This window comes from Lissotriton helveticus (assembly GCF_964261635.1).
Source record: "Lissotriton helveticus chromosome 1_1 unlocalized genomic scaffold, aLisHel1.1 SUPER_1_unloc_56, whole genome shotgun sequence".
In the NCBI taxonomy this organism is placed as follows: domain Eukaryota; kingdom Metazoa; phylum Chordata; class Amphibia; order Caudata; family Salamandridae; genus Lissotriton; species Lissotriton helveticus.
Genome location: NW_027611699.1, coordinates 1,046,099 through 1,059,069, shown reverse-complemented (window position 1 = coordinate 1,059,069; position 12,971 = coordinate 1,046,099). Strand labels below are relative to the sequence as shown.

General features: G+C 43.3%; 1 protein-coding gene across 1 annotated transcript in view; it reads right to left on the bottom strand.

The window, feature by feature from the left end:
- Positions 1-12,971, bottom strand: part of LOC144806247 (lysozyme g-like) — a 311,011-nt gene that overhangs the window by 261,011 nt on the left and 37,029 nt on the right. The window lies entirely within an intron of this gene.

The window sequence follows — 12,971 nt, the reverse complement described above, 5'->3', positions numbered from 1 at the left end:
TCATTTTCCTCGGCTTAATGACCGCAATGCCCTTAGCTTCCTAAATGATCCATTTGCTTTGTCCTCTCTGCTCCTGACTGACTTTGAAGTCCCATGCTCTGCTCCAAATGCACCTATTGAATGATCCCTCTCTCCTGATGACTGCTGTTTGGAGCCTGACTGCATAAGACTGTTGTGCACTGTCTCACATTGATTCAGAGACTCATCCAAACAGCGGCCTCTCGCCTTGGAGGACTTAATTTTAGCACTTCCCCTTTTAGTTACCTTTTTCCACTCCCGCACCTGGTGGCCGACTGATATCCATCCCAGAAAATCAGCCCAGAGAGGAAGGTCCATCAATCAAAACTTTGTGGAGACAACCAAACTTGCTGCAATAGTGGATTGGAAAAATGCTGAACTGCACATCAAAGTAGCTGTTAGAAAACAAGTGGTGGATATATATTGAAAAATACTGTCTAGTGGAGCTTCCTAAAGGAGTGACTAATCCAGACTAGGATCGGTGTAAAAAAAAAGGACACGTGCAATCATTCGCACTCATTGGTATTTTCAGAAGCTCCTTGAGAAAAGGGAAAAGTCTCTTGTAAGGTGTGTGCCTGAAACGACAAAAATATTCTGACTTAGAAAGCTTCAAGTGATTAAGAAGAAATAATAGTCCAATAAGATCCATACCAGTAATATAACTTATACTAGACTGAAAGCTCATGTTTTTTTTCAAAAGAGATGTTAGAACAAATTGTGGCTCTGCAATATTGCTCTATCTGAGCTGCTTTATCCTAAGATTCAACTAAGGATACTCACAGCTGCTCTTGGATTTGAATCCTCCCACCGGACAGCTGTAAATCACTAAAACAACTGCACCTTGTTTGCTTTATCTGTCTCTAGTGTGCATTAATATCATGGCTCAATCCAATAATCCCCCCTCCTCAAAAAAGTCCAATGCTGGTCCTAACATCTATAAAATAATTTGCTCAAGTAACCTCTCCAAAAATGCCGCGAAGGATTTCAAGAAAAAAAGCCATAAAAGAATTCCCAGAAGCACCATTTGCTGACCAGTATCTGTGGGGTTGTGAAAGGGGCTTAAAAATGGCCTCCATGTTTCTCCCGCCACCTATTCCTCTGGGAAGAAATGCTCAATAAATAACTGAAAGTGGAGGAATCTAGAAGAAATCTTATGGCCAGAAACTAGTGATACCCCACTCTGCACTCTTCAATTGTAAGCTGCCAATCTCAGTCTTCAAGAATGGCTGAATAACCATTCATTCAACTGTTGATGCCCTTGCACAATTCAACTACCAATTAAAGATGGTTCATCAGTCTTGATTGGCTCAGTCCACCTCCTCTCAGACTCCTCTGAACGCATCCTTGCATAATTAACTCCCCTTGACTTCCTTCCTGCCGCCTAGTACCCCTCACACTCCTGCACAACCTCTTATTCTCATCATTTTCCCTACAACGAAGAAAGGCCTCTGATCATACCCACGAAACAGCTTCAGAGGGACGACCGTTGTACCGAAGGAGAGCGCAGTGCACCCACTACCTGAGCTGGTGCCAGGTGAGGTGGGGTTGTTCCTTCCCAGCAAATGGTTGGGAAGACGAGTATATATTGCACTTATCAGGTGATATCCTTTACCTTTTTAACACACAGCAGCAGCACTAATCGTCCTGAGGAAGCAGCGGGAGACCGATAGGCTCCAGTGACTGCAGAAACATGTCGACCTAATATCCTTGTTGGTAGTTATTTGTTACACTACTACTTGCACTGTTTTTATTGATTTGGGAGTGAGAGGGTGCATATTAAAAGTTGTTTTTCCCCTATCACTGCCTAAATTTAGAGCTTTTCTCTTTACTTTTTTCACTTCAACACTTTTCACTTTTTTGCACTGCTATTCAGTTCCTCATTAGGCATACCCTTTTCACAGCTGAGGTATTTTGCTTGGGACACCCTTGACCTGGTTATCAAAATCTGCCGGTCTGTTGTAGTTTATCAGTTTCGAAAGGAATAAGAGATCCCAGATGATGAAGGGCGGTCTCGATGGTGGACTGATGGGAACTCGCTCACATTGATAGCTTCTCCCCATTTTTTTTACTCTGTTCTTGTCTGTTGGGTACATAATCTGATTGGTCGTTCCGACTCACTGCTAATTTTTGTTGGTGTCATTTATAGTCAGGGGGTTTAGCAGTTAGGGTCGTTAAAAATTCCCCTGGGACCTCCTTCAGTGTTCTAATCTGAACATACCCCCCTCCTCACTTCAAACTCAAAGCAGCAGGTTAGAGACCCTAGCCAGAGCAGGAAACTCAGAGATCCCTTCCTGGACGTGTTTCTCCCTCAGGTATTAACTCTTCCCCCCCTAAGTTCATATCTTTCTCTCGCACATTCTCCAACTGTTCCCACAGAGCAGCATTCCCCTCAAAGACGTTCCACCATCACCACCACCCTACCCCCATACATACTATTAGATCACTCTCACAGAACTTTAACCGAAATATTGTGCTCTATTGTTTCTGAAGTGAAATCTTTATTGCCCCTTAATACCCCCCTCACCTCTCTACTAAGGTCATATTCTTGCCATAATGTCATCCAGAAAGCCCCCCCCCCGTTGCATCTCCAATTCGAGTCTTTGCACTGAATACCAGAAGCAGCTTCATGATAAACTGGACACTTTTCTGTCTAGAATTGTACTATTGATCCTCATCCATATTGCTTTTGAAAAATGCACTGTACATCCTTGAAATCAGGCTTAACTGTTTTTTACAGTCGTCCTCCCGTGCCTCTGGCCAAACGCTCAGGCATGTTCCGCATTCAAATAAAAGGGTACAAAAGGGGGTGGTGATGGCCGGAGCATCTGAACCAATCAAACACTCACACCCAGTCAAAAGATCTGGGTTTGATCTATCACCGTTCTTTAGCCCACTCTGCCATCCCAGTTCAGACATGGCCATATGCAAATCAGTCTGGCCCTGTGCCTCATGGGAACAGTCCAGCCCGAACTGCCAAGCCATGCCTTCCCTGGACCGGAATCAAGCTTCCGAGGACTGGTTTCTGGCATTTCAGCCGTCTTCAGCCCGGCTTGCTTGAATCCAGTGGCAAATGAAAGGAGAACCACACAAGGAATATATCAAATATATATATGTATTACTAAACCCTCTCTACTAACCTCTTTATGAGATTAGAGAACAACGCACACAATATTAAATCACTAGAAAGACAGTAAATAGCACAATACACAGCGGGCTCCAGGGGGAATCCAAACCATATGCTAACAAAGTGGTATAACAGCCACGACTTGACTAGACGCAGTGCTAGAGCACGTAAAATCGCGGGGACCCCAAGGAATCACCCAAAGTAGTGACACAGGGGACCCACGGGGGACGCGTGCAGTGTGAGAACAGAGGCGTGAGCTCTGTACAACTCTATTGGAAAGTCAAAGTTGGAATTTTAAAAGATTAAGCACACTTCGTAGAGACCTTTGAGCAAACCCTTTCAAACTTAGAAGTTTCTAAGGCCAGCACCCTTGTGAGTACTGGAGTACCTGTTTTACCTATCCCAGGGGAGCCATGTGCATAGGTGTAAAGTGATGTCGGGAATCTTTGTCTTTTTCAATGACGTGATGCTGAAAAGTGCTGCTGCTGGAAGGATGAAAAGTGTCCGGTGGAATCCAAGACTGGATTCGAGGTGAGAAGGACCTGAAAGCAGAGGGGAAAGAGTCTGGGTCACTTCAGGATGATCAGGGGCTCGGGAGACGAATGCCCACTACGTCGGGTGCTTCAGGTGAGTTGATGCGATGCTTGACTCTGCAGCCACGGGGACCAGGAGATGTTGATGACGACCAACGTCCAGACGTGAGCTGTCCCATGAAGGATGTCAGGTGCTGGGGGATCAGTGTCCAGATGGACCACCAACAAGCCTTGTGAATCGTGGTTGATTCTTTTCCGGCATGCCCATGACTGCAGTGGGTTCCTTGCAAGTCTCTTCCCGGATTCAGCTGTTGGGTAATCCCGGGGCTGCGGAGCTGGTTTTGTTTGATATCAAAAGCTCTTGTGATGTGTGTTGTCCGGTCTACAGGGGGTCTGTCTCTGACAACAGGTCGGTGGTGTTCTCCCAGATTATGAAGGAGCAGTTGGGCAGGGGGTTCTCAATGCCTGAGTTAACCAGGTCACTGTCGGCATACTCTGAGCCAGCTGTGCACACACAAGTAGTGGTTAACCTCTCTGGTATGTGCATCAGGCCAGGTAGCGCACTCCACCATCTATCAGCGCAGTACCTTACTCACTCCCCGGAATAGGAGTATGGTTGCAAAGTGCGTAGACTCTGGTGTGAATCCTGCAAGGGTGGTGGGTCAGGAATGCTCTGCGTCCGATATCCAGTACAAGACCCTCACATAGACGCTGAGCCGCGACCAGCCTTGATCGCTCAGCCAGTGTGGTAAGCCAACAAAGGCACCACCCCCAATGTTCAGCACAGGGCCTTCGCTTAGGCCCAAAGGCATCCGCAATCCAGCAGATGGCTGAGAGTACCTGGTCCACCTCTTCCCCTGCTGTTATTTTTAATATGGCTCAATACGGTGAACATCGCAATAAGGAGGAGAAAGAGAAGACAGATAAGAAGCATAAGGATTTAAAGACAAAGGTGTTGTTGCAGCAAGAGTTTAGAGGAAATGCTAGGGGACGTGATGGTGCTGCCAGACAGCTTCCACGCACTAGAAGGCAGCCGACCATGACACCTGTGGGGCCAAAACAGTGTGCATATTGTTAGGAAGAGGGCCGTTGGCGTAGCGAGTGTCCACTTCTTTTGCAGAAAGTTGCGTTCCCTGGAGGGAGAGGTCCTCATGGATGAGGTTGTGGGACTGATAGAGCACAGAGTGCTGTGGTTTCACAGGGTCGTTCTGATGATATTTACTTTGATGACCCTCGTGATGGAGAGTATTACCATGATGATTATGATATGGATGAGGCGACAGGAATGTCTTACAGCGCGGCCAGCCAGGGACAGAGTGAGGGATCAGTTCTGATACCTGTAGATCAGTGTGGTCCTTATGTCACTGCCGAACTGCAAGGTTCAACTAAGGAATTTTCGTTGGACACAGGCGCAACAAAGAGTTCTGCTTCTAAATATTTGGGCCATGGGGCTGCTCTGTCTGGCCTTAATAAAGTTTCGGGAAGGTTTTTCAGGTGTACCGGTTGTAAGCCCCATTTCATGACCCATTGAATTGAGTATTGGTCCTTTTACTGTGGATTCTCCGTGTTTGTTGATGTCCAATTGTGGTGAACATTTGATGGGTTTAGATTCATTAAAGAAACTGTATGCTACTATTTATTGTTCCCCGGAAGGTGTTTATATGACGATGGGTCCAAATGTGTGTACTAAACAGTGTCCGTCTCATCCTCTTCCCGTTGAATTCGCTAATGTACCATCCACTTTATGGGCAACAGGTGATACAGATGTAGGACTATTGCATATACCACCAGTGTCGATCCAGGTCAAAGACAATGCTATTTTTCCTCGTATTCCTCAGTGTAAAATACCACAGACGGGAGAATGAGCCCTATTGCAAATTATTCAGGATTTGATCCAGAAGGGAGTGGTTGAAGAGACGTCTGCCAATATTTGTAATAGTCCCATCCTTCCAATTCTTAAACGGACACCAGCAGGTTCCCCTGATGATCATGAGGATGTTAACCATTTTGTGATTGATTTGTGAGAAGTTAATAAAATAGTGGTTCTCCAAGTTCCAGTGGTTCCAGATATTACCACGCTTTTGACAATGATTAGTTCCACTGCTAAATTCTATTCTGTCGTTGATTTGAAAAACATGTTTGACAATATTACTAGACATCCCGATAGCAGGTATTTGTTTGGGTTTACACTAGCTCGCAGAAGCTTTAGATTCTGTCGAGCTTCTCAGGGCTATACTGAGAGTCCTAGTATCTATAGTCAAGCTTAAAGAGTCAGTTGGATTCCCGTTTGCTTCCTGCAGGTAATGTATTGGTGCAGTATGTCGATGACCTCCTCATTGCTTCTGATACAGCGGTTGTTTCGATGGCTTTGGCTTCAGCACCTCCTACCCCTTCTTTGTCTTCGCCATCTGTGGCTACTGTTACTGTCAGTACACTTACTGTCTCGTCACCTATATCTCCTGCTCTCTCTCCTCCGGTGCACCCCCTGCGACAATTCTACCTGGTGCTTCTGTTGTTTCTCCATCTATGTTTTTTCATTCTCCAACCTCTTTGAGTGTTGAAACTTCGATGTAGGAGAGTAGGATCTGCTTACTATGGTTACCCAGTTTTTGCTGGTGTTTCACAGTTTTTTTTAACTTTATTCTGACTGGGGCCCTGCTATTTAGGATCCCAGCCTAGCTGCTTCCTCTCTAAAGTGATTGCATGCACTTTAGGTACACTCCAGATTGGTTAGTGGGTTACCCTTGTGAGTCCCTAGTATATGATACCTCAGGTACTAAGGGCATAGGTACCCCAGAGGCCTACCAGGGGCTGAAGCATGTATTATGCTACCCCTGGGAAGCCTTCCAAAATGGCACCACAGGTCTGCTACTGCAGCCTGGGTAAGGTGGTGCATGCACCCCTTACTAATATATAGGTTACCTATAACTACCTTTAATCACTGCCACATATAAACCTATATGTCACTCCTGTGGCAGGCCTTATCAATCCTGAAGGCAGAGTGCTTGGTTTTGTGTGAGAGGGTGCCCATGCATAAGCAGGACCCCTCTACAGCTTTCGGAATCTATTCTCTGATGTAGCCAGACCATATACTCTTAAGTGCATCATAACCTTCCGGTAAATGCTAACTTTGGAATGGCTGCTTGGAAACATGTTGTGTTTAGAGTAAAACACTTTGGAATCCTACCCCCCCGCCAGTCCTGGCAGCGGGGGTAGAATTCCACCCTTCTAGAGGGAGAAGACATGTACCCACTAACCTACCCGGTAATAGTTTAAAAGGGCCTCAGCATCACAAAATGGATGCTGCAGCCACAGACACGGGTCTGACCTTCTGCTGCTGGACGAAACTCTGGCAGCGGAGGCCTGGACAATAGGTTTCCTGTAACAGGGAGGTGTAACTACCTCCCAGACAGGCTTTAGTGTATTGGGGCTGGGTGGGTGCATTCATAGAATTCTTTTCAGACAGTGCTGGGGGCACACTTGGAGTCCCTGTGCATACCCCAGTTCAAACCAGTTGCAGGGCCACTCAACCCCTGCTCTGGCATGAAACTGTAGAAAGGGAATGGGTGTAGCCACCCCTCTTCCTTGACCCTCCCATAGGTGGGTCCCCAGAGTAAGTCTAACCCCCTAACTTAGTATAAGTATAGGAACCTGGTCCTTAGGACTTCAGATTACACCTGGACGAACCTCTGCAACATATATCCTGGAACTTCGACATTCTATTTCGACTAGAAGACGTAAGAATCTCCCTTGGGGTCAAGGAGTGACTCCCCTGTTCAAACAGGCACCAAAGAAGCATCTTGCCGGTCTGCATTTCCAAGGCTCCCACCGGATCCTGAAGAATTTGCAACTCAAGACACAGACTTCCAGACTTCTCAGAGGCCGACTCGAGATCTCAGCAAAGATGAGACCCACAGCCCTCACGAGCGCCATGGAACCGGAACTATTGGACACCATGCACATTTGCAAGTGCATTGACTTTCAGAGCTTTCAAAAAGTTGTGCATTGTTCTACTTGTAGTCCAAGCCTCGAGCACCATTTGCATTCAAGATTGTGGGCCTACACTCCACGAGTGTTACGTGGGCCCGCTTCTAGCATTTCCACTAGAGGCTCCTTCACGATCACTGGTCTGTCGAGTGGTGGTTCCCCACAAAGGTAACTCTTCTGTTTCTTGGGCTTTCCTATTTGCTCCAGACTTGCCCTGACTCCCCACCAAGTGGTGAGTCCCTCTGACCTTGCTGGTCTGCACCAAAGCCAATCTTTGCTTTCTGCATAGGTTGCTGTTGCCAAGGCTTGTTGGGTCCAATCCGGATACCAATATTGCAGCACTCGACATCCTTTGTGGGACAGCTTGAATACAGCTCCTTGTCATCATCGACACCTACCGGTCCTCGTGGCTGAAGAGTCAAGATTCACCTTCTTCATCTGAAAGCACCCAACATCGGTGGGCATGCGCTCATCGCATTCCTGGTCACTGGCAAGTGACCCAGACTCTGTCCCCTCTGCTTTCAGGTTCTTCTCATCTTTGATCCACCCTTGGATCCATCTGGACACTTTCCTCTATGATGGCAGCAGCACTTTGCAGCATATCGCCATTGAAAACAACGACAAAACCCGACATCAAAAGACACCTATGCACCCGGCTTCCCTAGGTGAGGTAACTTGAGTACTCCGGTGCTTCCGTGGGTATTGACTCTAGAACCACCTAAGTCTAAAGGGGTTTGCTCCAAGTCCTCTTCTAAGTGTCTTTAATCTGTAATTTTCCAAACGCGACTTTCCCCAAGGAAGTTAATGGTGATTCGCTGCTGTGTTTAGACACTGTACACATCCTCCATGGGTCCCCTGTGTCACTACCTTGTGTTGTTCCTGGTGGCCCCATCGATTCTGAAGGCTCTAGGCCTTGTAGCTATGTCAGTTGTGGTTCTTATACCATTTTCCTAATATATGTTTTGGTACTCCCCTAGGGCTCAAGGTATATTGTGCTAGTTTACTGTGTGTTATTAAGTTTACTGAATGTCCTGGGGCCGACAAAGAAATAACTGTACGCTAGCGTGGCACGCAGAGCGTCACAGTGACGCACACGCTGCACGGACGGGAACGAGCTGCAAGGAAGATGGTGGAGCTTTGCTTCTGGGGCCTAGACCTAAGAAACAACTGTGCCGGCAGTTGAGGGAGAAGATGGCAGCCGACTGAGGAGCTTGGCCGGGTGCTCCGTGTCCTGAGATAAGCTAAACAGCCGAAAAAGGCCATCTAAGCCGATAAACGAACCCCATCAGGAAAGGAGTGAAACCAGTAAGTGAAGGGGGCTCTGACTCTGGTCTTGACTCTGGTTTTGGGATTGGTGTGGATAAAAAGCCAACAGTAACAGCCTTAACTCCATCGGCGCTGCGCATTTTCCCGCTGTGCGCTGAAGTTTTTAAAAACCAGCGGTTCATGAGGAGCTCAGCTCGTCATGATCGTCGAAGGGGTTAAAGAAGGGGAAAACTCCTGCAGTGGCATCCCCAAGGGCACTTTCAGGGCTCACTAACAGTCAAATGGTAGCTTAAAAAGGGAATCTAGAAGGCTTTAGGGCCCCCCTATCACCAGTAGAGGCCTGGAGGGTGATCTGAGTGAGGGCGTTACAGTCCGAGGAGCAGGTACTTGCTGGCAAAAGGGAGCGATGGATCTACGTCACACATAGTTACTAAAGACATAAAAGTCACCAAAGAGAAAATCCTGTCATTGGCCAATACATCACCCAGAGGGACAAGAGGGCAAAGAAAAAAGCATAACTCAGGGCAGCCGCAGGCCCCCCCCGTCAAGAGAAAGTTGTGCAAGTTTAAAAACACCAAGTCTGTGCAACACACAGACATTACCCCGTCCCTAAGATCTTACTTTAGGGTACAGAAAAAGGAGTATTAACCAGAGAAAGGAAGGACCGGACCAAAAGTCTCTATACGTTGTTTAAAATGTATTCAAAATAATTAAAGTGTGTGCATATCACAGAAGGAAATGCACGTTGTATAAAATGTATTCAGAATATTATTTAAAGTGTGTGCACATCACAGAAGGAAGTGCACGTTGTTTAAAATATATTTAGAATAACTAAAGTGTGTGCATTTCACAGAAGGAAATGCACGTTGTTTAAAATGTATTCAAAATAATTAAAGTGTGTGCATATCACAGAAGGGAATGCACGTTGTATAAAATGTATTTAGAATAATTAAAGTGTGTGCATATCACAGAAGGAAATGAACGTTGTTTAAAATGTATTCGGAATATTTGTTAAAGTGTGTGCATATCACAGAAAGAAATGCACGTTGTTTAAAATGTATTCAAAATAATTAAAGTGTGTGCATATCACAGAAGGAAATGAACGTTGTATAAAATGTATTCAAAATAATTAAAGTGTGTGCATATCACAGAAGGAAATGAACGTTGTTTAAAATGTATTCGGAATATTTTTTAGAGTGTGTGCATATCACAGAAGGAAATGCACGTTGTTTAAAATGTATTCAAAATAATTAAAGTGTGTGCATATCACAGAAGGAAATGCACGTTGTATGGAATGTATTCAAAATAATTAAAGTGTGTGCATATCACAGAAGGAAATGCACGTTGTATAAAATCTTTTCAAAATAATTAAAGTGTGTGCATATCACAGAAGGAAATGCACGTTGTTTAAAATGTATTCAAATTAATTAAAGTGTGTGCAGATCACAGAAAGAAATGCACGTTGTTTAAAATGTATTTAAATTAATTAAAGTGTGTGCCTATCACAGAAGGAAATGCACGTTGTTTAAAATGTATTCAGAATAATTAAAGTGTGTGCATATCACAGAAGGAAATGCACGTTGTTTAAAATGTATTCAGAATAATTAAAGTGTGTGCATATCACAGAAGGAAATGCACGTTGTATAAAATATATTCAAAATAATTAAAGTGTGTGCATATCACAGAAGAAAATGCACGTTGTATAAAATCTATTCAAAATAATTAAAGTGTGTGCATATCACAGAAGGAAATGCACGTTGTTTAAAATGTATTCAAATTAATTAAAGTGTGTGCAGATCACAGAAAGAAATGCACGTTGTTTAAAATGTATTCAAATTAATTAAAGTGTGTGCCTATCACAGAAGGAAATTCACGTTGTTTAAAATGTATTCAGAATAATTAAAGTGTGTGCATATCACAGAAGGAAATGCACGTTGTTTAAAATGCATTCAGAATAATTAAAGTGTGTGCATATCACAGAAGGAAATGCACTTTGTATAAAATATATTCAAAATAATTAAAGTGTGTGCATATCACAGAAGGAAATGCACGTTGTATAAAATGTATTCAAAATAATTAAAGTGTGTGCCTATCACAAAAGGAAATGCACGTTGTATAAAATGTATTCAGAATAATTAAAGTGTGTGCATATCACAGAAAGAAATGCACGTTGTATAAAATATATTCAAAATAATTAAAGTGTGTGCATATCACAGAAGGAAATGCACGTTGTTTAAAATGTATTCAGAATAATTAAAGTGTGTGCATATCACAGAAGGAAATGCACGTTGTTTAAAATGTATTCAGAATAATTAAAGTGTGTGCATATCACAGAAGGAAATGCACGTTGTATAAAATGTATTCAGAATAATTAAAGTGTGTGCATATCACAGAAGGAAATGCACGTTGTATAAAATCTATTAAAAATAATTAAAGTGTGTGCATATTACAGAAAGAAATGCACGTTGTTTAAAATGTATTCAAAATAATTAAAGTGTGTGCCTATCACAGAAGGAAATGCACGTTGTTTAAAATGTATTCAAAATAATTAAAGTGTGTGCATATCACAGAAGAAAATGCACGTTGTTTAAAATGTATTCAGAATAATTAAAGTGTGTGCATATCACAGAAGGAAATGCACGTTGTATAAAATGTATTCAGAATAATTAAAGTGTGTGCATATCACAGAAGGAAATGCACGTTGTATGAAATGTATTCAAAATAATTAAAGTGTGTGCATATCACAGAAGGAAATGCACGTTGTATAAAATGTATTCAGAATAATTAAAGTGTGTGCATATCACAGAAGGAAATGCACGTTGTTTAAAATATATTCAGAATATTTTTTAAAGTGTGTGCATATCACAGAAGGAAATGCACGTTGTTTAAAATATATTCAGAATATTTTTTAAAGTGTGTGCATATCACAGAAGGAAGTGCATGTAGTTCAAAATTTATTCAAAATATCCTGTCATTGGCCAATACATCACCCAGAGGGACAAGAGGGCAAAGAAAAAAGCATAACTCAGGGCAGCCGCAGCCCCCCCCCGTCAAGAGAAAGTTGTGCAAGTTTAAAAACACCAAGTCTGTGCAACACACAGACATTACCCCGTCCCTAAGATCTTACTTTAGGGTACAGAAAAAGGAGTATTAACCATAGAAAGGAAGGACCGGACCAAAAGTCTCTATACGTTGTTTAAAATGTATTCAAAATAATTAAAGTGTGTGCATATCACAGAAGGAAATGCACGTTGTATAAAATGTATTCAGAATATTATTTAAAGTGTGTGCACATCACAGAAGGAAGTGCACGTTGTATAAAATGTATTCAGAATATTTGTTAAAGTGTGTGCATATCACAGCAGGAAATGCATATAGTTTAAAATGTATTCAGAATATTTTTTAAAGTGTGTGCATATCACAGAAGGAAATGCACGTTGTTTAAAATGTATTCGGAATATTTTTTAAAGTGTGTGCATATCACAGAAGGAAGTGCATGTAGTTTAAAATGTATTCAGAATATTTTTTAAAGTGTGTGCATATCACAGAAGGAAATGCACGTTGTTTAAAATGTATTCAGAATATTTTTTAAAGTGTGTGCATATCACAGAAGGAAGTGCATGTAGTTACACCCTGGACCCCCTCACGCACAGCAACCTAAAGGAAGACATCAAGAACTACAAAGAATGGATCACCATCTGCACCAACATCCTGGAACCCCTCAAGCACAGCAGCAACGTAACAGAAGACATTGAGAACTGCAATGAATGGATCACCACCTGCACCAACACCATGGCCCCCTCACGCGCAGCAGCAACCTAAAGGAAGACAACAAGAACTGCAATGAATGGATCACCACCTGCACCAACACCCTGGACCCCCACAAGCACAGCAGCAACCTAACGGAAGACATCATAAACTTCAATGAATGGATCACCACCTGCATGGACCCCCTGGACCCCCTCAAGCACAGCAGCAACCTCAACAATAGATTTTTTTTTCAAGATCACGAATACAAGTCAACTGGCACACAGAAGAACTCA